The 22403-nt window shown below is 48.6% G+C and overlaps 1 protein-coding gene across 1 annotated transcript in view; it reads left to right on the top strand.

The window, feature by feature from the left end:
- IQGAP1 (IQ motif containing GTPase activating protein 1) overlaps positions 1–22403 on the top strand; it is a 122909-nt gene that overhangs the window by 17869 nt on the left and 82637 nt on the right. The gene's annotated exons all lie outside the window — the stretch shown is intronic.

Here is a 22403-nt window from a genome sequence, read left to right as displayed (position 1 = left end):
TTAGTCTCCTCCTTTTTGGAGTAAGAACTGCAGTGTGATGCCAAAATATAAATTTTGGATGAATAAATATCATTCCTAAATTGTTGTTGTTGTACTTGTGATGATGGATGTTTTACATTGTAATCCGCTTTGAACAAATGTTAAGAAATGCAGAATATAAATCAATAAAATAATGGACTTAACTTGGAGCTGAGAAAATGGCCAGGAGCCTCCCAGGCCTCTGACTCCCGGTCTGATGCCACCTGCAGAGCTCAGCGCATTGAGAAACGGGGTTGGGCGAGGTCCGGTCGGATCTGCTTCCTTACTTGGAAGGAGGCTGCGTTCCCAGTTACAGCAAAGTTCATTGCTGCTGTCGGGCACTTACAGCTTTGATAATGGGATAACTCAATTGTAGTAAAGAAAAAAAACGTTTTTCCCTAACAAGTTGTAGGTGTTATAATTAGTGAGGTTTGGGTGGACCCTTGGACACTGTGGCAGCTGACCACGCCCAAGGGGGGAAGTCCCGTGAGGGGCCACAGGTCAGGCTCAGCTTGGGACACACAGACACAGAGATTGATCTTTTATTAGACAATGTGATGAAAGCCGTAGCAGTAGTGAGCAGCAGAAGTAGCCCGGCTGGGCTGGTATCCCTCAGGTGCTGGAACAGCGACTCCTCCGGTAGCAGTGAGGTAGTGGAAAGAACTGAGAATAATGAGTACAGTGGAATATGCACAAAGCCCCAGTATGGAGAACCCCAGGATAGGGAGAACAGGACCTCGAGGAGCGAGTCCCTGATCCCTGAGAGCTGAGAGGCTTGAAGGTAATGTACTCACACAGCGGTTCCACGTAGGAGATGGCACTAGGGCCTCGAGGAGCGAGTCCCTGATCCCTGAGAGCTGAGAGGCTTGAAGGTAATGTACTCACACAGCGGTTCCACGTAGGAGATGGCACTAGGGCCTCGAGGAGCGAGTACCTGATCCCTGAGAGCTGAGAGGCTTGAAGGTAATGTACTCACACAGCGGTTCCACGTAGGAGATGGCACTAGGGCCTCGAGGAGCGAGTCCCTGATCCCTGAGAGCTGAGAGGCTTGAAGGTAATGTACTCACACAGCGGTTCCACGTAGGAGATGGCACTAGGGCCTCGAGGAGCGAGTCCCTGATCCCTGAGAGCTGAGAGGCTTGAAGGTAATGTACTCACACAGCGGTTCCACGTAGGAGATGGCACTAGGGCCTCGAGGAGCGAGTACCTGATCCCTGAGAGCTGAGAGGCTTGAAGGTAATGTACTCACACAGCGGTTCCACGTAGGAGATGGCACTAGGGCCTCGAGGAGCGAGTCCCTGATCCCTGAGAGCTGAGAGGCTTGAAGGTAATGTACTCACACAGCGGTTCCACGTAGGAGATGGCACTAGGGCCTCGAGGAGCGAGTCCCTGATCCCTGAGAGCTGAGAGGCTTGAAGGTAATGTACTCACACAGCGGTTCCACGTAGGAGATGGCACTAGGGCCTCGAGGAGCGAGTACCTGATCCCTGAGAGCTGAGAGGCTTGAAGGTAATGTACTCACACAGCGGTTCCACGTAGGAGATGGCACTAGGGCCTCGAGGAGCGAGTACCTGATCCCTGAGAGCTGAGAGGCTTGTAGGAGATGTACTCACACAGCGGTTCCACGTAGGAGATGGCACTAGGGCTGGAACGGAGGCAGGCCCTCGAGGAGCGAGTACCTGATCCCTGAGAGCTGAGAGGCTTGAAGGAGATGTACTCACACAGCGGTTCCACGTAGGAGATCGCACTAGGGCCTCGAGGAGCGAGTACCTGATCCCTGAGAGCTGAGAGGCTTGAAGGTAATGTACTCACACAGCGGTTCCACGTAGGAGATGGCACTAGGGCTGGAACGGAGGCAGGCCCTCGAGGAGCGAGTACCTGATCCCTGAGAGGCTTGAAGGTAATGTACTCACACAGTGGTTCCACGTAGGAGATGGCACTAGGGCTGGAACGGAGGCAGGCCCTCGAGGAGCGAGTACCTGATCCCTGAGAGGCTTGAAGGTAATGTACTCACACAGTGGTTCCACGTAGGAGATGGCACTAGGGCTGGAACGGAGGCAGGCCCTAGAGGAGCGAGTACCTGATCCCTGAGAGCTGAGAGGCTTGAAGGTAATGTACTCACACAGCGGTTCCACGTAGGAGAAGGCACTAGGGCTAGAACGGAGGCAGGCCCTCGAGGAGCGAGTACCTGATCCCTGAGAGGCTTGAAGGTAATGTACTCACACAGCGGTTCCACGTAGGAGATGGCACTAGGGCTGGAACGGAGGCAGGCCCTCGAGGAGCGAGTACCTGATCCCTGAGAGGCTTGAAGGTAATGTACTCACACAGCGGTTCCACGTAGGAGATGGCACTAGGGCTGGAACGGAGGCAGGCCCTCGAGGAGCGAGTACCTGATCCCTGAGAGGCTTGAAGGTAATGTACTCACACAGCGGTTCCACGTAGGAGATGGCACTAGGGCTGGAATGGAGGCAGGCCCTCGAGGAGCGAGTACCTGATCCCTGAGAGCTGAGAGGCTTGTAGGAGATGTACTCGCACAGCGGTTCCACGTAGGAGAAGGCACTAGGGCTAGAACGGAGGCAGGCCCTCGAGGAGCGAGTACCTGATCCCTGAGAGGCTTGAAGGTAATGTACTCACACAGCGGTTCCACGTAGGAGATGGCACTAGGGCTAGAACGGAGGCAGGCCCTCGAGGAGCGAGTACCTGATCCCTGAGAGCTGAGAGGCTTGTAGGAGATGTACTCACACAGCGGTTCCACGTAGGAGATGGCACTAGGGCTGGAACGGAGGCAGGCCCTCGAGGAGCGAGTACCTGATCCCTGAGAGGCTTGAAGGTAATGTACTCACACAGCGGTTCCACGTAGGAGATGGCACTAGGGCTGGAACGGAGGCAGGCCCTCGAGGAGCGAGTACCTGGTTCCAGGGAACAGCTCTGAGGTAAAGATGGTAGTACTCACTGGTGTTGAAGATTAGCGAATCCTTCCAGGCAGAAGAGCAGGTAGGAGCAGGCAGCGAGTCAGGGAACATGGGCCCTCGAGGAGCGAGTACCGGATTCCTGATAGCAACCTGAAAAGCAAGTGAGGCCCCCGAGGAGCGGGCACCCCGTTAGCATTAAGAGTCCAATGGAAATTGGAGAGGCAGAGTAGCTGGGTACGGAGAGCGAATCCCATCCGTAAGGTATCTCTTGCTAACTCAAAGGCTAGCAAACATCGTAGGCTTTAAATATCCGGGCAGTGTGACATCATCACAGGGGGACGCCCCTGAGGTTCGCGCCAAGTAGGAAATAAGGGTGAGGGCTGCGCGGCGCGCGCGCCCTAAGGTACCAGCGGAGCGTGGCGGGAGGCAGCTCCCAAGCCGGTCCGGGGACGCCGGAGAGGATGGCAGGCAGACGCCGCGGCAGTCGGGCGTCCATCCATAGAGAGAGGAGGTGCAAAGAAAGAAAGGTAGGCGGAGTGAAGCCCTCGGGAAGGGACGGTTGCAACAGTAGGTGACCCATTTTTTTTATTGGGCTAGCGTTCAATGTGATTATTGATGTGTTTGCAAACGGCTGAGAAAACAGAGACCAAACAGAAGAATTTACAGTTATAGGAGGACTCTGGGATTCATTGCGAAGCATTGCCCCACAGAATGGGGAAAACACTGTAGTAGTTAGGCCCCTACCTTTGGCAGTGGCTGAAGAAACCAAGCTCTTTTTATAAAATCCCTTTGTGTTGGTTCAGAGAGTTTTATTCACTTTAATAATAATTGGATTTTTAGCCTGCCTTGTCAAATAATGCTCATGGCGGCGTGTAGCATTACTTGCAGTTAGATACAGCAAGTCCCTATCCCAAAGAGCTTAAAAGATAAGGGGATATCCAAGACAGCAGGAGACAAAAGTGCCTTGCCCACAGTCACCAGGAGTGTTGGTGTGAGAAGTGGGATTTGAGTGCAGGTTTCCCAGGTTCTCAGCCTCTGTTAATTGTGAATATCTTAGGCGATTGCATACATTTCAGGTTCCCTGCTCAGAAGGTCCTTGATGTAGTGCTCTGGCCCCACCAGGCTTGTTCCTTTTCTCTGGAAAGTCTTCTCTTGTGTCTGTGAAGGCCTAGTCTGCTCTTCAACGTCTGATCCATTTCACATTTTCTGCTTTTGCCACGTTTGTTCTCCATTATCAATGGCCCATGAATGGGATTCCTTGTGCTGAATGTCTTACCCATGTGGGTAATATGAGCTCCTTTGATTCTGTCCTGGCCCAGTTGTGCAGGTACCACGCAGGCTTTCATGTGGGTAATATGAGCTCCTTTGATTCTGTCCTGGCCCAGTTTGCAGTGTGGTACCGTGCAGGGTCTCATGTGGGTAATATGAGCTCCTTTGATTCTGTCCTGGCCCAGTTGTGCAGGTACCACGCAGGCTTTCATGTGGGTAATATGAGCTCCTTTGATTCTGTCCTGGCCCAGTTTGCAGTGTGGTACCGTGCAGGGTCTCATGTGGGTAATATGAGCTCCTTTGATTCTGTCCTGGCCCAGTTGTGCAGGTACCGTGCAGGCTTTCATGTGGGTAATATGAGCTCCTTTGATTACGTCCTGGCCCAGTTGTGCAGGTACCGTGCAGGGTCTCATGTGGGTAATATGAGGACCTTTGATTATGTCCTGGCCCAGTTGTGCAGGTACCGTGCAGGGTCTCATGTGGGTAATATGAGGACCTTTGATTAGGTCCTGGCCCAGTTGTGCAGGTACCGTGCAGGGTCTCATGTGGGTAATATGAGCTCATTTGATTACGTCCTGGCCCAGTTGTGCAGGTACCGTGCAGGCTTTCATGTGGGTAATATGAGCTCCTTTGATTACGTCCTGGCCCAGTTGTGCAGGTACCGTGCAGGGTCTCATGTGGGTAATATGAGGACCTTTGATTATGTCCTGGCCCAGTTGTGTAGGTACCATGCAGGGTCTCTTGTGTGTAATATGAGGACCTTTGATTACGTCCTGGCCCAGTTGTGCAGGTACCTCACAGGCTTTCATGCCATTTTGTTCTTTTCTACTTTATACTTTGAGGCTTGCTTCTTACTAGTTTTTTTTTTTTTATTTCAGATGAAGTGGTTTCTGGAAAATTCGAACTGTAGGAGCAGGGAATATTTCTTTCAGTGCTTCCTGCAGTAGCTGTAGATGTTTTATAAATTGTCTGATTTTTTTTTTTCTTGCTTTGGCTTGGATGCTGCTATAAAGAAGTTACCAGCTGTGTGGTTTTCTTCTCAATTCCGATAGGTTTGCCTTGGATGCTTTAGGTGAAGACGGCAGTCTTCCTGGAGATGACTGTAGGCTTGTAGTCCTTTTTTTTTTTTTTTAAGGGCAAACCTACTGCAATAGAGAGGAAACCCAGAGTGGGTGTGCTTCAGCTAGTATTTGAGGTGTTTTATCCTTGTCTTTTGGGTCAGCGCATAGACGTGGTATTGTGTGGCTTGGCTGTGCATAACGGACCTTTTTTTGGTAGACAAAGGTTGTAAACTGGAGTGGTGAAGGGAGCTGCTGTTTTTTGAATACGGATATTGGTAGATGGCCATTGTTGATTGGAGTAACCTTATTTTGGATCTGATGGAAATGCTTTAAGGTTCCGTTTGCCCTCAGTCCAACTCGGGTGCGGTGTCAGTATACCAGTGATATTAATGGCATGAGCTGCATCCATTCAGGAATGCCCCTTCCGGTTCTGCTGGAAAAAGATTTGGCCTATCGTGGTGCCCTCCTGCTGCCTGCAGCAGTTCTCGTCATCTGGTATTGCTGAAGCTGAAGTAGTTGTGCGTCAGAAAATTGAAACCGTTCCGACGTTGTTTCTGGTACGTACTGGTGATCCGGGGAGGGCCTCTCTTTAAGACCCGGCGCCGGCGTTTTGCCCACGTGCAGAATGCAGCCAGGGAAGGGACGGCCTGTTGACCTTGTGCCAGCGTTACAAAATAACCAGCCACGTTTCTTGCACTTAGCAATCTGACACACAGTAATTTTATTCATTTCTGGCATGAGGAACTTTTTGTCTCTTTAAAATGTAACTTATTTTGTTTTTCATGTGCAAGCAATTTCTCTAGATCTGCTCTCCATAACAAAAAGCCAGGAGTTACAGTGCGACCTCCTCCACAGGAAATCTGCCTTTAAATTATATTCAGTTTCCCAAGGGACTGTAAACGAAGCAGCTACATTAACCTCTTATGGAGCGCGGTTTGAAAATGAAAACAAAAGCTTTATTGCCTCTGAATATAAAGTTTGTACAGATGGGTTTAGAGCAGGGGTTCCCAACCTTTCAGTGAATATGGACCCTCTTCAGCCTCAAAAACGTTTTTGTGGACTCCCACACGCGTCTCTTTAATTATTGCATGACATGAAAGAACGAAGGATATGCCCTCTGGAATCATTTATAATGTGTGAAACTTGCTATTAAATGTTGCTTATTAATCTAAACTGAATACATAGGGAGGGCAATTCACTAATTTATTTAAAAATTGCCCTCCTAAATGAAGGTGGAAGCCAGCAGTGGCCACCACGTCCCACTCCAGCTGCAGTGGGGAAAAGGACAAGTTGAAAAGTTCCAGTTTGACAGCTTGGCGTGACTCGGCCCAGACCTGCACTCTAAGGGCCTGAGACACGGAATGGGAGAAATGTCTTGGCGAATCCGGCCCTAATCGCGAAAGCTCGGCTGCATGATTTGCACCTGCTTTTGAAGTAGATGTGCGAAAGTATGCACGAGGCCTTCAGAATTAAATCCCTGCACGCACGTCCCTGTCCCATCCTTATTTCCTGGCAGGTAAAAGCCCGCAGGCCGTTCACAGCGCCGGTCCTTATGCACGAGGCCTTCAGAATTAAATCCCTGCATGCACGTCCCTGTCCCATCCTTATTTCCTGGCAGGTAAAAGCCCGCAGGCCGTTCTCAGCGCCGGTCCATATGCACGAGGACTTCAGAATTGAATCCCTGCATGCACGTCCCTGTCCCATCCTTATTTCCAGGCAGGTAAAAGCCCGCAGGCCGTTCTCAGCGCCGGTCCATATGCACGAGGACTTCAGAATTAAATCCCTGCACGCACGTCCCTGTCCCATCCTTATTTCCTGGCAGGTAAAAGCCCGCAGGCCGTTCACAGCGCCGGTCCTTATGCACGAGGCCTTCAGAATTAAATCCCTGCATGCACGTCCCTGTCCCATCCTTATTTCCTGGCAGGTAAAAGCCCGCAGGCCGTTCTCAGCGCCGGTCCATATGCACGAGGACTTCAGAATTAAATCCCTGCACGCACGTCCCTGTCCCATCCTTATTTCCTGGCAGGTAAAAGCCCGCAGGCCGTTCTCAGCGCCGGTCCTTATATGCACGAGGACTTCAGAATTAAATCCCTGCACGCACGTCCCCCGTCCCATCCTTATTTCCTGGCAGGTAAAAGCCCGCAGGCCGTTCACAGCGCGGGTCCTTTTACCCTCTGGGGCAGGGAGTAGCAGTTTTCAGTTTGGCCTTTTTGCATGGGTGAGCCGGCGTCTGCCCACATAAAAAGGTTTTGAAAATTGTGACCCCCTTTTACCCTGCTTCTCTTTTATAATTTATTTTCTTTTATTATAAATGCATACAAAAAAATGGTGGTCTTAAAATAACTGAGATTTTAGAAAAATCAAAAACGATAGTCTGCTTTTCAAAGGGAAGAAGGCTTATGAGATCTCCATGTCTGTCTGTCTGTCTGTTTTGTCCTCCTAAATAATTTTGTGTTTAATGTCACAGCCACTGTCTCTTCCTCCCTGCTCCTTGATCTCCGGTGGTCATCAATTCTAGACCATGGTGATCCTCTATCCCTCTCTCTCTACCTCCGGTCTAGCATGATTCCTGGGGGGGGGGGGGTCCTCTCCTCTTCCCCTGATAGGCCGCCAGCTACTCCTACTCCCCCCCCCCCCCCATCCTTGCTGTGCAGCAGTGGAGTTTGACTCTCTAAGGCTGCAATCGGTCCCTCTCTTCCCCTACATGTGCGGCCGTGTGGTTTTGAGGCTCAGACTGGGTGCAAATGGCCGTTCTCTGTCGCTCCTCCTCCTGGCCTGCGGCAGGGCGGGGGTGAAAAAGTCTGGGGCATCAGACGGCCCCCCCCATTCTCGCTCCCCTGGCCTGGGGCAGCAGCTCAGCTAATCACAGGTAGCAGCGGCCTGCTCTCTTTTTTCCCAGAGAAACCGTGTGGTGTCCCTCCTGGCGGGACCCCCTGGGACAGTCTCGTGGGCCCCAAGTTGGGAACCACTGGTTTAGAGGAACTAAAACAAGTAGTTACAATTGGTTTTGCTTTTTGGGTAAGGTAATATTTTGGAACCAGGGACTACAGTAGGCTTTCACCTCTTGCCGTGTTTCCTCTGAGAAAGCCCTGGCTTGGCCGCTGAGCTCGCGTCGTGCAGGCCGCCCGCTCGCAGTGCTGCGCCTCCTCCGCAGGGATGCTGGCCTCTCTGCTGGATTTTAGATTCTTGCATGCCGGTTTCACCAGGGTTGTCAAAGAGCATAAACTCGTGTAGCCGGGGACAGACGTGCTCTCCCCCTCCCACCCCAGAGCCATGTTGCACGTTTTGGGGATTTAGATGGTTAAAAAAAGAAAGTGCAGCATCACAAAAACCTGCCATTTTTTCTTTCTGTGCAGAGACTCCTCAGGCCGCCCCCATTGTAGGAAACCTCTGAGCTGTCCTGCTAAACGCGTTAAAGGGAAGAAACTAAGCAAGCCAGCTGTGCGCTGCAGCTGTCTGAGGTTTCTTGTCCTTAGAATTACACCGTCCCAAAGCAACACGAGTGAGCGAGTCTGGGAGAAGGGATTTACCCTGCTTCTGACTACCACAGAGGGCCTTGGCTTTTGGCTGTTGATTTCACGGGGCCCTGCGCTAGGTGCTGGCAGCGCCGCAGGAGGTGGAGAACATGGACTTCCGGACTAACAGGAAGTGGCTTCTCAGCAGGAAGTGCAAGGGAACCTGCAGAAGAATGAATTGTGCGCTTAGGGTCGTTTCAGAAGCAAGAAATGCTAAATAAAAAATAAAAAAAGCGTGCCAGAGCAGATGGCGACTTGAGGCTGACAAGGCCCCGGGGGGCATTAAAGGCAGAGCTGAAAAACTCCCTGCTAGCAGAAAGTCAGCTCTGGATGCATGCCAGGCAGAGGAAGAGGGTTTTTTTTTTTTTTTTTTTGATAGCCGCGGCCTCATCTGGGCCTCAGGGAGCCAAAAGGGATGCTGGCCTGTAGCCAGGCCTGGATGGAGGAAGGGAGAGGAAAAGCATAAACTGAAATAATAAAACAGCTAATCCTCCCCCACACACACAATGCTCAGCTTGAATAAAGGGAAAACGAGCAGCATAAAAAATGTAAATTATAAGGGAAAAAAATAAATCTCTTTCCTTAGTTCTTGCAAATTTTAATTAGTGCCTAACTCTAACAAATGTTTTTCCATCCCGATTTTACAAGTGTGAGAGGAGAGAGATGGGGTGTAGCAGAGCCAGAGTGAAGTGCCCCAGATGTAGCATTCACTCGGCAGCGAGAGGGTTGGAAAACAGTTTACCTTGCTTCCAGTCCCGAGTTGCAGAGATTTAATTTTGCTCGGACATACGCAGACGCTCGTTTGCTGCCACAGCTATAGGTTTGGCGAGTTCCATGCACTGCATGCAGGACACCGTTTCTTATTTTTGGCTATGTGAAGCATACATTCAAGACTTTACCTACTCAGGTAAACGTTCTCCAAAGGTTTTCAAAGTTTTATCTTAATTTTGGTCATGCGCTATAAGAGAGAGGCACCAGTTGCCTGCTAGAAGCAAGCACAATCCTTTTAGCAGGGGTGCGTTGTATTCCTCAGTCGCTGCTCATAAGCCAGTAAAATAACTTTTTGTGCGTGGCTGTGTTGTAAGACTTAAGAGTTTCCACATCTCGTCATGGTCTCGGTTTCACCTTACTGCCTGCCTGCATGGCTGTGTTGTCTTACTTTTTCTTAAGGAAATCAATAAAGATACCAGAACTATGCATCCATACAGGCGATGGGGTAAAACCAGGGCTGGATTAACCTGTCCTGAAAATCTGCAGCCAGTTGGCGACCCCAGTAATATGGTGGCATGACTGCAGGCCTGATTTAAGTGCTTCAGGTAGTGCCAGTCTGCAGAGTCGAGTTGCCCCATATTGGATGCACATTCTCCAGGCTGGTTGAGGATGACGAGACACTCCCCAGACGCAGGATAATTTAGCAAGCCGCTCCTACACACCACGATCTCTAGGATGAATGTAGACGGAGAGCTCCTTTCATGTGCTGGTTCTCGAAATCGGTGGTTCTTTGAGCCTGCGCCCGTCTGTTGTGTCAGGACATCCACAATGAATATTTGATGAGGTATGGGTGTCCTGAAAACCAGGCTGGCTGGGGGGGATACTCCAGGACCAGCTTGAGAAACAGTGCTCTAGGTGGTGGAAGGCGACAAGCTGCTTCCAGATTCTGGATCTCCATAGGCAGACTAGAATGACGAGTCGTGATCCACGCTCCCCACTCTGAGAGAGCTTTACCTCCTTAATACTGAAAACATTGACTGGACTTGTCCCAGCTCCCAGAGTAACAGAGCCATTTGAACAAAGGACACAGTGGGAGCGGAGTGGCTGATGTAAGCAGCAGGAGTTTACAGTGCTGTAACCTTTAGCTTTTCCCAGATTAAACCCTTTACTTTCTTCATTGTTGTGACTGTAGAAAAACATACTGGTCTTAGTTCTGTCACTGAGACTGTCGGAGACAGCTAATCTGATTGGGGAGAATTTAGAATTCCAGTCCAAGTTAGGTAGGGCTAGATGTAGCAAAACGTTTTTTCCCCCTACAGGAAAAATGCTTAGTACTTCTGGCCTTATATCTTTACAGTATGAGGGTTCCTGGACAGAAGTTGAACTGAGACTATCTCTTTCTTCCTGAAATAATCCTCTGGGTCCCTCGGAGGGCGGAATCCTGTTTCCTGTGGTTGACCTTCCTGAACGTTCCCCTCTTCCAAGTACTTCCTGTAACAGACACGGCAGCTGTCTTGGAAACCGTTCAGGAAACGGGATCCCCCCCATGAAGAGTCTGGTTCTCACTCGATGTCAGATGTTGTCGTGAACGCGGGCCAACAGCACTTGTGCGAGGAATCCTCAGCTAGCAGTTATCTTGCCCTTCAAACTTGAAAAGTTATTTCTTAGGGAGACTCTGATCATTATTTTTTCTTGAATGCTGCATTTTGGGTATAAGATGGAATGCTCTCTCCAGTCTGTGAAACTTCCTGTAACATCCTTTCACTTTACCCCTTCCATTGCCCAATGTTTCTGTAATATAGTAAATACATTAAGAGTTGCTGTGTGGCTTCTACACAGGGCCTGCGGAAGGACTAGGCAAGCTAGGCCTGGGTACATAGCCAAAAATCTGAGAGGAAGGAGTTTGGGCCTTGCCCGGGGGACGGAGCCTATGTCAGCACGACTGGGTGGGGGTGCAGCCAGGGCTGGGGGGTGTATGCGCGACTGGGGGGAGGCAGTGCAAGGCAGAAGATGCCTAGGGTGCCTTATCCCCTTACACGGGCCTGGTTTGTATATCCCAGGTGGCCACACATCCCGTCTCTTTCTGTGGTGTGGTTTGTGCTTTCGACATCAGCAAAATCTCGACTCTCAGTGCAAACAAATTGGTAGAGGTGGCTGGAGAAATTAGCGCCTACCTTTGGGTAGGCGCTAATTTCTGAAAGTAAAATTGTGGCTTGGCTGCACATTTTACTTACTGAATCACGCGGGAATACCTAATAGGGCCATCAATATGCATTTGCATGTTATGGGCGCTATTAGGTTCGGGGGGGGGGGGGGGATGTTGTAGGCGTGTTTTGGACGCGCTATTACCCCTTACTGAATAAGGGGTAAAGCTAGCGCGTCCAAATGCCGGCTAACAGTGCGAGCTTTGCAGCTTGGTTTTCAGATGGGCTGATTTAGCCACCCATCTGCCAAAGTTAGGTGGCTAAGCCATTTGTAAATTGACCCCAAAGTTATTTTTTACCCTAGGACTGTGTATTTCTGTAGGGGGTATTTCTGTATATTTCTGCAGGTTGGGGGTGCATGCTGGCAGAGTCTTCTGTTGATGGGTCATTTTGCCACTGGTGCGGTACTCTGATGTAATGCTTGCAGGATACCGTATTTCTTGGTTTGATCTTCTGCTGTGATCACTATGTGTTGGGTTTTTTTCCCATTCTGTTCTGCTCCTGCAAGAAGAGGTTGCAGGTTTCTGGATCATTTCAGCCTGAATGTGCTAAGTTGTCACTTGTATCTCTAGCTGCACCTCTCTTACCTTGCTCTTTCTCTCTCTTTGGCATAATAGGCCTCAGCACCACCCCTACGTTCAATTAGCCAACAATACAGATAGTCAAATCTTTTATCTCTGTTTTTAATTCTTGTTTTCAAAATAGAATTAAGAACCAGGAGTGCTTTTAGGCAGGGTTTGTAAGCTATTTGTGTATGTTCTGTTGGTGCTGTAAGTTGTTTTGCACTACCTCAGGTGTAGACTCATTAACTTCTTCTCCCCTGGATAGAGTGCAGCTTGCCATGTGGTTAGTTTGCATTCTTTTTCTCCATTGGGTTTGCAGTTCCTTTAGGTCAGGGGTCCGCCCTCTTACCAATTACCCGCTCCGGCACCTTGAGCATCCATAAAAATCGCAGAATGGCAGGTCCTCTTCCTGCTTATCCTGCGATGCAGGAGGAAGCAAGATCTACGATGCTTTGCCCATGCTCGAGGTCCTGGTCTGAGCAGGTGGAAGTGTCAGCAGGGTTCTCAACCCCTGCTGATATGATGAGGAGGGTGCTGGGGGGCGGGAGGAGGGGGAGGCAGTGTGATTGAGAGGATGGGATGGAGATGGAGTGGAGAAAAGGAGGGAGAGAAAGCAAGGGTGTATGGAGGTGAGTGGGAGGGAGTGCCATTCACTCCCTCCCCCAGGAAGCAGATGCTGAGGAGGTGGGGAGGCAGAGGATAGGGTTGCCAGCGTCCTAGAAATAGTCTTACTGTCATTCTGTCTGCCGTACGTCCATGGGAGCCCCTCACCGCCACTTGGCCCTCTGCTAATTCAAAGCATTGCATGCTGCCCTTTGCTTAAAAGGTTTGGGGACCCCTGCTTTAAGTTAATGTTGCTCTGTTGCAGGCTTAGTCAGCCGACTTTCTTGCTTCCTGCTGGAGCATGCAGTAACTTTGCATTCCTTCATCTTCCTTCAGGCTGCATATTGGGTCAGGTTACGTTGTTCGTTTTTTTTTTCAAAATACTAAATTGTGATTTAGCCTGGGTCAGCTAGACCGCTTCTAAGTAAGGTGTGTTTTTGGTTGATTAATGCTATCCAGCAACAGACAGGTATATTAAATTGAGGTCTTTTGCCCTCCGGTGGGGTTATGGTCTTGGTGAGGTTAAGCTGCTATTCTGTGGGGTGTGGCTAATCTTGGGTCGTGTTTCTCCCAGTGGGAAGATGACTTATTGTTGGTTACGATATGTTGATTTCTGGTGCAGATGTTCCGAGTTGGATGAAGATGTCTTTATATATGGGGTGAGTTGCTTCAGACTACGTTGTAGTATCACTGGGGTTGGTTCATGATTTCTTCCTTTGGGGATGGACTGGGGGCACAAGAAATTTGGTTTGATGTAACTTTTAATTGCAGTGTATTAGACCTGAGTTTTAAAAAGTGAATTTGATCCCTTTTTTTAGGGGACCATAGGTTATTCAGAAAAGAAAAAAGTGTGTGTGAGGCTGCGGTGGGAAGAGGTGGAGAATCACTGCTGTAGAGTTCGGTACTAGCCAGGGCTAAGTTTGCAGCTCTTTATATTGCTGTGCTCTGGGGCAGGTTTTAATGCTGTCTGTGGAAGGCACAGAGGACACCTAAATTGTGTTTGGTAACCGTTCAGTGGCACATAGTTGGGGGAGAATCAGGTCACTCTTCGGTTGAAATTGTGGGTTATATCCAATATTCTTCATTAAGGTATGGGTTGGGTTTGTGGCTTGGGTTGACTCTGCTGAGGTGGTGGTCTGTACCATGTTTGGGAGGGCTCTGCTTTCCGTAATGTGTTTGAGTTTGAAAGCCCCAGCCATATTTTGCAGTGCTGGAAACCGCCTGTAGGACACCTTTTGCTTCTCACTGACTCCACCCACTCGTATTTCATCTTTCCCAGAGTGTGCTGTGATTGTCTTGGGGAGGTGGGCTGGGCTCCATTCAAGTGCTCTATTGACATTTAATTGATGATCTGTTTAAACAAGAGTCATAAGGCTTCTTGTTGCTTTATAGCAGGTGTGACTGCAACCTTGAGGATAAACTGCATTCTTCAAGGTTTCCATAGAGTACACAGAGCCAAGTGGAAGCTGAGAGATACGAGATCCAGCAATAGTATTCTTCCTGGGCCGGTGGACAGAGAATTGGGATTACCTAGAGAAGTCCACAAATAACAGAATAGTTAAGGGCTGTTGAGTCAACGAGAACCCTTTTAAGGAACTCTTTGACATGCTTGAGATAGTTTGTTTGTTTTTCATGAGACAACAGGAAGTCTTCCTCTGAGGCTGGGCAAGGACTGATCCAGTCTTACCTTGCATTGCAGAAGGCTGGGAGATCAGTGCTGAGCTTCAAACCGGTCTGACTGGCTTCCTTCCTCAGACTGTATCAGATTCTATCATTGCCCCGTTTGTCTGTTTCAGCCGAAACCTATCTTTCTCTCCTACCGTCCCCTAGAAAACTCTCCTTTTCGGGGGTCATCATATGTGCTTTCAGTTTTTCTAGAACCCCCCCCCCCCCCCCCCCGGTTGTCTTTTGGAGTAGAGTTAAAGCAAAGAATGAAGCCAGGAAAGAGGTGGTAGGGGTTGTGTGAGGATCCAAGTTTGGTTCGAATATTCTCCCCCAGAAATGGAGACCGGCTTGTCGGAATAAATGGCTGAATTGTTGCCCTAGTGAAAGTGGCCGCCTTCTCAGAGTGCTTCATTGCACTGGGTGCATATATCTGTAATGCAGGCAGGGAAACTGGATTGACTTTGGTTTGGCGACAAATCCTTGTTTAATCAACAGTGGCCCGGTCTCATACGGCTGTAAAGATTTAGAGCCAGTAGCATTGAAGGATTTTTCCCATTTTGCTTAGTCCATGGAGCCTGCCTCTATCTATTCTTTCTAAAACTCCCCTATTAAAGTGCTTCTGTGTGGTTACATCACTTTGTTACAGTGAAACCAACAGTGTGCAAATGTGTTGGTATTTTATTTCTCACGCTCAGTACCAAAAGAATGAGGTGCAAAAACAGTACACAAGGAACTTGGTATCAGAATACGAAAAGTTCATGAAAGATCTGATTTGCTGTCTCTTGCCCATTCTGGGCTGCAGTATCAGCAGGCAACACAAGAACACAAATCATCTACCAAGTAATCTTGTCTGCTAACTGTGATTCCATACACGATACTATAAAATTACTTATCTTCCCTATATCAAAAAAGACTCCTGGTGCTCCCGCTCTCGAACGCCCCACACGGCCAGTGTTACGGCAAGTGCGTTGCCTTCACCAGGGATCCACTAGGGATGTCTCGCTCTCGCTTTCAAAATATAGTGGTTTGGGAGCTATTTTATGTCTTCAATTTCATAATACAGTCTGCCAGATAAAATTTCTGGCCTAGAACCTCATATTCAGTTTATAAAAAAAAAAAAGGCTTTTGATTAAATTAAAAGCATATTGTTCCTATTCAAGATTATTAAAGTGTGAAAACTCTGTGATCCGACAACTGGGGTGAGTTGCCTGTGCTCTTTGATGTGGGAGATTGTTTGAATACTTGCTCGCTGGCCTGGAAAAAGTAGCCATGTTAAGTGGCTAGTGAATGCCAGGGAGTTGTACAGAGAGAAGCCAGAGAACGAAGCAGGGCCGGCCCAGGGGACTTGTTTGCTTATTGGCTGCAGTTCCGGGGCCAGATTTAGGCATGGACAATAGGGATGTGCATTTTTTTTTTTCAAACAAATGTATAAAACGCATGAATGAGACCATTTTCGGTTCAGGAAGAAACATTCTATGCCAGGTAAGTAAGTGTGGATTTTAACTGCATAAAAACTTAAAAAAATTAAGCTGTTAGCACTGTCTATGGAGTGGACTCAGACTGATGAATATTTAAGAGGCAATAAAGGTGCGTATGCCTGTAGCGCCTAGTACGATGGTCTTTAGCTATTAAGCTTTGCAAGTGAATTTGAGTTACTGGGGAAACCTATAGTATTTGCCATTTTGACTTCTCTTTTGTTGACATTTATTGTGGTTTAGGAATTGGGATATGGTTTAGGAATTGGGATATGATAGAGACAGTCAGGTACTTAAAAAAATATATATAAGGCACAAGAAGCAAATCTGTTTTAGTGGAAAGCTAGTTCTAGAAGCAGGGTAGGCAACGCCAGTCCTCGAGTGTCCCAAACAGGTCTGGTTTTAAGGAAATCCACAGCGAATATGCACATTTGCATGCACTTCTGCCACTGTATGCAAATCAATCTCATGCATATTCAATGTGGATATCCTGAAAAGCAGACCGGTTTACAGTAGTCCAGGACCGGAGTTGTCTACCCCTCTTCTGGAAGAAGAGGCCATGACTTGAGGCTCCATAGGGTTAGACTCGGAAGTAACAACTGAAAAGTGGTGAATGCACGGCACAGCCTTTCAGAGGCGGTGGTGGAGGCAGACACAGTAACAGAATTCAAGAAATGACAGCAATATTAATAATAATAACCTGGTATTAAGCACAGAGGATCTCTTGTTGCAGAGAATTAAAGGGAAAGAGGGATCAACCGGGGTGACTGGCATAGCACCAGGAATGAAGATTGGGCCTCGTGATCCCTATTCGATGGCCTAGTCTCTGTTTCTTGTAGTTTGAGGCTGGCTGCAGTGAGATTAATTTCGCCGGTTCGTCTTCCTGCTCCTGGTTATTGCTCTGGAGATTTTTTTTTTTCTTTTGCTGCCTCTTTGTAGTTTGCATTCATAACAGGATACTCCGATGCTTGTGAGTTATAGCTGTCCAGAGGGGACAGTGCGGTGGGCAACGCCTAACGTTGCTATGATGGTTAAACCAGTCACTGCTCTCTGCTCCACGAATGAGAAACCCAGGCCAGCGACTGTCCCTGCCCGGGAACTAGGAGTGGGGGGAGAGATTAGGAAAGCAGACGGGCGCGGAGGCTGCTGGCATGGCGTTTGCGACTCTCGGAAGGAGCTGCGCTGACTGCGTTGCGTGCTGGCAAGCGCGCCCGAGGGCCAAAACGCTTTTCCCCCTTTGTAGTTTTTCTGCCTCTGAAACAGCAGCGGGGCAGGGGTGATGCTAGCTTTTCCGTCCCGGGCGCCTGTTTCTGAGAGGGCGGGCCCGGACTCCTCTGCCGTCCCGAGGAATCTGTTCTTGGCACGGGCTGCCGTCTTTCAGGCTAGACTCGTTGCCACAACAACCCCGGTGGAAAAATGTGTGTGTTGTTTTTTGTTTTTTTTTTTTCTTCGCACTTTCTCCCCGCCGTCATTCCCTGTGTGCCTGCCCAGAGCTGCTGGGACAGGAAGCCGCGTCTGCGGGGTGAGACGGTACAGAGCGAGGTACTAGAGACACGAGGACATTAGGGGATAATGGGAAGCCAGGAGCTGGTGCACTTTTTTTTTTTTTTTTTCCAAGCACGACGTATTTTTTCTGAAGAGGATGATGTCTGCAGATCCCATCATCTCTTTATTAGAGAAACTAGAAACAGTCACCATTAGTTGGGGATACAAGGTGGCTATTGTAAGATGAGCTGCCAGTGACCGGCGGAGATAGGGTGAAATCCGTCTGTACAGGCAGCGGAGCGGATGTCAGAATACAGCACCCAGCAGTGCACTGGCACGCAGACAGAGCTTGCACACGGGCCTTTCTTTTATTTCCATAAGAAATGTGGATTTCCAAACTTCTCCCCCCCCCCCCCCCAGCAGTAACTGCTAGTAAAGTTAGCAGAGTTGTCCTAATCAGACGTTTGCTTCAGACAGAAATCTTGGTGCGTTTTTAGACCCTCTTAATGCTTCCCAAGGGCATATGTTGGCAGAAATCCCTGATGCTTGCAATGTGATGATCTGCGTCGAGGAATATATGGGGTGTGGTGGGTAGGATGTCATTGACTTGGATGCAGATGGAAGAAGAGATCCTTGTGGCTAGCCGGGGCATCTCTCGTCTGTCCAAGATGGATATTTTTTCCCTTCAGCTTCATTACTGCTGACTTTCCGGAACTCTTACCCTATAGCGTGACGCTCTTAGACTTTTATTATATTGATAGTTTTTCTAAAGCTGTGCTTCCATCCACATAGCAGAGCAAATAAAGAGGGATGAACCGATTGGGCAAAGATGTTTGCTGTAAGCAATCTAAGCTGCCCTTCACCTTCCCATGCTGGTTCTAATGTTCCAGTGTTTCCTGGATTCCCAAAAGCCGAATCTGCAGGCAGGTGGGGGGAGGGGGGGTCTCGGGAATCTGTTTAAAATCTCAGCAGTCTCCACTAGTAAGTGGCCCAGGCTGGAGCAAGCTGAGCAGCGCAGGAATGAGCGCTGGAGCTGAACCACTCAAGGGTGGAAACATTTGCTGCAAACTTTCATGCTCGCCAACATTTTCGAGTCACCAAGTTTAAAATCTTTTTTTTTTTTTTTGCTTTACTTAATTTCTTTGACTTATTGTGCTTGTTTTTAAATTGTATATATTTTTTTTACTTTGCTAATTGTTTTCTGTTTTTACTTTTTGCCTTTCTTCCCCCCCGCCCCCCAGCCTCGCCACCTTCCCTCCTCTACCTCTCTGGCTCTCTTCGTCCATCCTCCTCGGTGTTTTCTCAGGCTCCCGGCGGCAGCAGCAGCACCACCATTGCCTCTCTTTAAGTGGCAGCCGTTCCCGTCAGGCTCGGGATGGTCAGGTGCCAGACCACAAGTTGTCGGCACCCCGGTGACCTGGTGGCTGGGATGTTTCCAGCCCCTGCTGCCTCGGAACTTGGTTGGCTTTGAAAGGGAGAAGGTGTGACCAAGTGGTTTGAACTGGCTGGGAAGCAGGAGACCTGAATTCAGGGCCTGCTTTTGCCGCTGATACTTCCTGTGACCCTGGGTAAATCCCTTTCTCTCCTGTTGTCTCAGAGAGGCTTCTGCAGGTAAAGCAGTGCTGCAAAAAGGACCCTTTTTAGAAAATTATTCGTGGAGGGGGAGAGTTCCAGGGAGTGAAGTCCGGGTGCGGTTGGGACATTCGTGCCTACTGGTTTGATTTTAAAAAATCATGCGCATAAATTATCTTGTCAAAATATGCATACCAAATAGCAGGTGGACCTGTGTGCATGTAATCTTGCTAGGGTAATTTTCAAAGCAGACTTGCCTGTGTAAGTTTGCTTTGATAATTGGTGTAAATTGGAAGTAGAACAGCCTGCAAATGTACGTGGCCTTTTATAACCCCTTCAGCTAGCTCTTCAGAGAGAGGATGCAGTGTACATGTATTAATTTATTGTGCAGCGTCATAAGAATTCCAGAATAGCGTTTGAGAGCTTCGGCAGGAGACCCTTTCACTATACAGCAGAGGGGAGCTTAACAAATACTGCTCCTATCTTTAGCTTGCTTTGGATGTTAACCTCTGTATGGTTTAGTAAGGCAATTCTGGTTGCAGCAGCTGTGCTTTACAGATGTCTGCCTCCAGAGGTTTTTCTGCGTGTCCCATGAAGTATAGCTCCATCAACTTGTAACTTGGTTAGGAGGATACTGGCTAGAAGCTTGTAAGCCTGGTGCCTTTCTTGCTGGTTTAATGATGACTATAATTTGAATATTACAGTGGTCCCCAAACCTGGGGGTCCCCAGTGGGTCAGCCACAATAAATATGCATGAGATAGATACTGTATATTTGCATACCATGGATAAAGTGCATGCAGAGGTACCTTATGCATATTCATTTGTGGATGTCCTGAAAACTCAGTTGGCTGGAGGGTCTCTGAGGACAGCTTTGGGAATCGCTCTATGATTTCATTCTTTTGAAATTATGCTTGAGCTGTTGGGTTTCTGTTTTCTCCTCTTCCATATTTCTTCTTGTTTTGCTTTTGGACCATGCTGTCTCTTGAGTTTTCTGATCTCGCTCTCTCTCCCCCCACACCACGCTGTCTGCAGTTTGCACTCCTCTGTCCGCTCGCCCTCTTCCTTCAGCCCTTCCACCTCCTGGCACCCTCTTCTTTTTCTTGATGTTCACGTTACCCCCATCCTGTCTCTGAAAACCCCATGTTTCTTCAAGCCCAGCACGGGGAGTTCCACCGCGCTGACGCATGTTGGCACAGGGCTTGCAGCCTCACAGATCCTTCCTCCTCCTGTTCATTGAGTTTTGGCTTACTGTTCCGCACTTAGGGGCCTGTGTATTAAGCGTTTGTCCTATGGCCATGGGCCGGACCTGTCTGACCTGTTTGCAGATTGCCCTCGGAGCAGCTAAAAGGCCCCTGCAGGGTGCAAAATGCAGGATCATTCCTGGGGCTGTATTTCAGTTGGGGACGTAAAGTACAAGCACAGAATTGTATTTTCAAATCTGGTCTGTGGAGACTTTTGTGCCTGTGTAACTGTAAGCAAATTATTATTTTTTTTTTTTAAAAAGAACTATGCACCTAGTTTTCTTTGAAAATTGTCTCCAAAAATGCCACGCTAGGGTCAGCCCAAGGTCCATGGAGCCCAGCATCCTGTTGCCGACAGTGTCCAAGGTCGCAAGTACCTGGCAGATCCCATAAGTTAGAGCTAATACCTCTTACTCCCTCCCTCCCAGGGATAGCGATGGCTTTCTTTAATCCTCTTTCCTCTAAGAACTTGTCCAAACTTCTTTAAAAAACCTGCTTACGCTCGTCGCCTTGACCACGTCCTCTGACAACAGATGCCACAGCTCGATGCTGGACTGAGTGAAAAAGCACTTTCTACGATTTTGTTTTGAATCTGCTTGTTAGTTTTATGGAGCGTCCCCTTGTTTTAGTGACATTCGAAAGGGTAAATGACCATCCTTTATTTACCCCTCCCACCCCACTCGTGATTTTATAAGCTGCTGTCCATTCCCCTCTCGGCCGTTTTCTTTTCCACGCTGAAGAGTCCTGACCTGCGTAGCCTCTCGTCATAGGAGAGACGTTCTGTCCCCTTTATCATTTCTGTCGCCCTCCCCTGCACCTTTTTCTATTCTGCTACGTCTTTCTTGAGATGGGGGTGACCAGGAATGCACGCAGTACTCGAGGTGCGGTCCCCCCATGGCACGATACAGAGACGGTGTGATTTATTTTTCCTCCTTATTCTCCTTCCCTTTTCAGATCATGCCTAACGTTCTATTTGCCTTTTCGGCTGCTGCCTCCACCGCACACTCTCTCACAACCTCTGCTCTAAATTGGACATCTCTTCTGTACTCGGCTCTGTCTAACTTGTTGCTTGTTTCGCATTGCAGGTCTTCACCAGCTGACCCAATCCCAGCCACTGTTCTTTTATCCAACTTCAAGGCCCGTTTTTTTTTTTTTTTTTTTAAACTCCTCAGGTTTTCTTTGGTTCCTTCACTCTTAAGGCTACTGCAGTTTTTCCAGTCCTACAGAAATCTTCACTTAGTGCCCGCGTTGTCTGTACTGATGACTCCGTTTCTTTAAGAAGTGCGTGAGCTCCTGGACTCTCTCTTTGACCTGCTTGCCTGTCACTCTGGTGAGACGGTCCAGGCCCACTATCGTTTTACTTCTCATGTTGCTGGCTTTTTTTTTTCCTGTTCTTGTTCTCTTGGATCTCTCTTCTTCCTTTGATGCAATTGACCTCAACCTCCCTTCCCTCTTGACGCTGCTGTAGTCTTAAGTTGATCAGGTTGAATGTTCGACTGCCCGATGTGTCTCGTCCATTCAGGACTTCCCGTATCTGTCCCGGTGATGCCACAGTCAGATGGGGTTTCAGGATATCCACAGTCAACATACATGAAATACATTGCACATGACAGAGACACTCAGTATATGCAAATCTATCTCATGCATATTCGTTGTGGATATCCTGAAAACCTGACTGGCCATGGGGATTATCGAGAGAGGTTTGGAAACCGTGATTTAATTTACTTTTCCCTGATCTTGCATATAACTGGATTGGGTCCCCTCTGTTTTTCTGTCTCACTGAGCTTGCTTTTCTTCTCTCGCCTTTCAGGTGCCCTCGCCATTACTGTGCTGCCTCACTCTCTGCTGTCGGCACTGGGATGAATTCTAGGCGCCCTTTGCCCCATTCGTTCCAAGGAATATAATGCCCTTGTCTGTCCCTCCTAATCCTACAGACTCCGTCACATCCCACTCTCCTTTCTGTGTCTGCTAGAAAGCCTCTCTGGAGTATTTGGATAGAATTAGCTGGATGACTTTAGGTCGGCTGTTACTGTCGATCAGCTCGTCTGCATAAATTTAATCGGATGGCGCTCAGGATGGTTCTATCCGGCTGAATGCCTTCAGCTCTT

Source organism: Rhinatrema bivittatum, chromosome 13, assembly GCF_901001135.1.
Source record: "Rhinatrema bivittatum chromosome 13, aRhiBiv1.1, whole genome shotgun sequence".
Taxonomy (NCBI): Eukaryota; Metazoa; Chordata; class Amphibia; order Gymnophiona; family Rhinatrematidae; genus Rhinatrema; species Rhinatrema bivittatum.
This window is presented reverse-complemented; position numbering and strand designations above follow the sequence as displayed.